Source organism: Antrostomus carolinensis, unplaced genomic scaffold, assembly GCF_000700745.2.
Source record: "Antrostomus carolinensis isolate BGI_N321 unplaced genomic scaffold, ASM70074v2 scaffold22110, whole genome shotgun sequence".
Classification (NCBI taxonomy): Eukaryota; Metazoa; Chordata; class Aves; order Caprimulgiformes; family Caprimulgidae; genus Antrostomus; species Antrostomus carolinensis.
In genome coordinates, this window is record NW_010289374.1 from 28,615 (window position 1) to 32,533 (window position 3,919).

Here is a 3,919-nt window from a genome sequence, read left to right on the forward strand (position 1 = left end):
CGGGGTTGGGTTTGGTGTGTTTGGGCAAGGAAGGCTCTGCGGGAGCAGCGCGCTCTTGGCTGCCTCGCAGACCTGCTGACACTGTCCTTAGCGTCTTGTCACTGGATCTGGCTCTGTCCCTCCCTTGAATGCTTTGATTTGAGTGTCCTGCTGCCTGGGTCAGGGGGAAGAAGGGGGCGAGGAGCAGTTGTGGCTGTTGGGAACTGTGTGACATCAGGGTGTGGAGTGTGGGGATGTCACCTGTCCCCAGGCATCCCTTTCCACCCCTGGCTGGACGTCCCTGCTCTTTACAGCGTGAATGTCTCTGGGGTCCTGTCACCATTATTCTTTCCTGGGTAATGCCTGAGGACGGCACTTCCTTTCTTTCTGGTATGAAGTAAGGAGTGAGGTTAGGAGCCCCATCCTTGATTAAATCCTAAATGATCTGGGATATATATAAAAAATAAATCTACATAGAAGCCACATAGCTGCTGAGAAAGGAATGCTCAGGGTTGTGTATTACGCTGTGAATGTCTCTGCAGTGAGACTTGGTAGGGCTCCTCTTACTCAGGAATTCAGTTCAAAGCAGTTTATTAATCCCTCCAGGCTTTGCTGGCAGAGGAGAGAATTATCGACTCTGTGGCACCAGCAAAGTACCCAGAATCTATATTTTGTTTAAAGCAGAAACAGTTATTCTTCAATAATGCCTTATTGTGTCAGAAGGATTGCACGACCTTTGGAGAATTATTTTCTGCTGAAGTGGGGAGCAGCAGAAATCATCGTGCACGAGCTGGAGATGCTCATCAGCTGCTGAGGCAGGGAGAGCAGCCTGGGAACAGCTACAGCCCAGGCTGGTTTGGAATGGTCTTTTGTAACATTTGTGCCCTACTTTGGAGGATCCCTGTTCGTATCAACTGGTTCTTGAACTGTCTGACAGTGGTGAACCTTGGTGCTGTGGCAGAGCTGGGCTGCTGGCTCTACCTGGTTGATGTGAATGGAGGGCTGGGGATGTGAATGGAGGGCTGGGGATGTGAAAGGACATCTGCAGGCTCCCTGTCCCTGCTGTCCTCTCTCCTGTCACTGGGCAGTGCGTTGGGCTGCTGGGCTTGGGAGCCCAGGGGGAGAGTGGTCCCACCAGCACCTGACCAAAACCTTCCACCCTGGAAAAATCAGTGTTGGCCCTTGAAGTGAGACGGTGACTGGTTTGTTACGTTACCAGAGGGACTGGAGAGCTGGAGGTGTGATCACAGCAGGACATTGGGCATCTGAGGGGTGATTCCTGGTGACACAGCTGCGAGATGCTCGAGTCGTTACGGGGATCGTAATTTGCTCTGGAAGCGCTCGTGACTCGCCACAGACGTGGTGGAGATGAGTGTGGAGCTCGGCAGCAAGGAGACACAGGAGCAAGCAAATCCTTGGAAGGGAACTGGTATGAAGTGAAGCAGAATGGGAGCACTAATCCCAAGAATCTTCTTTCCCCCTCCATGAGGTCACTCCAAATATGTACTGTGTATGTGATTAAAAACAGACAGGGTCTTCTAACGTCTTCTAACCTTGTGTGTTGCTGTTTGTTCCCTCTTGCCCAGGGAGGGGCTGGGCAGTGCCTGTCACAGCCGCCCTGCAGCCCTCAGCGTGGCCCCAGTGCTCTGGGGGTCCCGATGGCCCCGGCTGGGCACCCCAGCAGGGCTCAGACAGGTAAAGCTGCACTTATCTGGTGTAAAGGGGATGCGGTTGTTGCTCCTCTGATCTTTAAGTGGCGGCTGTTTGCTTAATGGGTCAGAAATTACCCTGAGATATGTGTCTAATAGGGAGAATTTTTATTTCCTTTGATGTTTCATTTCGTTAGTAGCAGATTGGGTTTTTGTGTCCTTTCTTCTCTTTATTTGGGCGGAGGCCACGTTACTTTCCTCCAGGTTTCTTTTATGTCTTTCATAACGTGTGAGGAGGAGAAAATCACCACTGCTAATTGCATTAGATCCAAAGGCACAGAGCACTTCAGCAGAGCTTCCTGAAAAGAGTTCTTTGGTTTTTGCTCTGGCACCACTCTAAGGGCTGGGCTGCTTTTTGTGGAGGGAGGTTTATGAAGCTCTGGGGTGTGTGTGTGTGGCAGTGGGGCTCGTGGGTGTCTGCCAGACAGTTCTGGGACTCTGTGACCCTTGATGGAGGCCAGGCTGTCACCAGACCCTGCCGGGACACTGCCGCTTAGTGAGGGGGTCCTGGTGAAAAACCTCCCAGCGAGCGAGCCTGAGTCATGGTTCTTTCTATCCATCCAGTTCTTCTCCCTCACCACCCACCAGGCAAAATGCCTTGTTTTTAAAAATAAAATGCATGAGTTTTTACAGCAATCTCTCTGCTGCTTCTCATCCCCTTCGGGAAGTTAAACCTGGATACCCTGCCCACTAACCCTGGTAAATTAAACCTGGATCCACTGCCCACTAACCCTGGTAAGTTAAACCTGGATACCCTGCCCACTAACCCTGGTAAGTTAAACCTGGATCCACTGCCCACTAACCCTGGTAAGTTAAACCTGGATACCCTGCCCACTAACCCTGGTAAGTTAAACCTGGGTCCACTGCCCACTAACCCTGGTAAGTTAAACCTGGGTCCACTGCCCACTGACCCTGGTAAGTTAAACCTGGATACCCTGCCCACTAACCCTGGTAAGTTAAACCTGGATCCACTGCCCACTGACCCTGGTAAGTTAAACCTGGATCCCCTGCCCACTAACCCTGGTAAGTTAAACCAGGATACCCTGCCCACTGACCCTGGTAAGTTAAACCTGGATCCACTGCCCACTAACATACCCACTTCTCCTGCCAGATTGTCGGACCACAGCGGTTTCTGGATCCAGCAGTGGCTTTGAGAGTGGAACCCGAATTGCCATCCTCAGCTGGGACTTGTGATCTGGGAATTTAGTGCAGATTTATTTGCTGTTCTTGGGAGCACAACCGTGACCCGCTTGTTCTGCAGCTGAAGAGTTCATAGCAGAGGGAAGTGCACCGGAGCAGCGGCAGGAGCTGGGACTGGAGACAGGACCAGGGTCCCGTCCCTGCACTGTGACTGTCCCTGCTCCTGGGACTTGCCTCTACCCACGGAAACTGGAGTGAAGCGCTGTGCTCCCCTTCTGGCCAGAGATTTCAAAACAAAGAGATTTAGCAATTCTAAATATTATTATATTTGCTTGTAGGTTCCTGCTGGGGGCAAAGAGCATCAGAAACAGAAATCAGGAGCTGGAGCTGAGCTCAAGCCAGAACCCGTCCAGTGAGCCGGAGGGCAAAGCCCTCGTTCCCAACCCCAGCACCAGGACCCCTCCTCTCCCTTGCTGGTTGTTCCCAACTGGTGAAACAGGGACCTGAAATCAGACAGTGAAAATACACATCCCTGGTTTTTCATGCAAAAAATTTTAATGGCAGCACAGCAGCGTCCCGGGCTGGGTCACTGCAGGCGCTGGAAGCGTTACCACGACCTGTGTTCCCCACTCAGTGACCCCCACCATGCTGCGACCCCCTCCTGCCGCCTCCCCTTCCAGTGTGTAAGGTGCCATAATCCATTCAGCTCCAGTTAATTTAATTAATCTACAGGCTACAGATCTAAACATTAGTGCTATAAACTTAGGTGAATAAGCTTCTGAAAAATTCATGTTTTTAAACCATTGTTTTTCAGTTGCAGAAATACAAAATAAATATCTTGAAGATTAATACAAAACAGAAAACTAATATCTTTTTCCTTATCGACTTTTCTCTTCTCCCTGGTAGTATGTTAAATTGCAAAAATCTTTTAAAAAATGAACTTCACATCATCGAAAAAATATTAAGCATCACTGAATTTGTACAAGTGTCTCTGAACAATAAACTGAATGTATTTTATTTATTCCTCCTACCCATCACCAAATAAGAGAAGATTATATATCCTACTGTTTCTAAGCATATACATGTAAAAA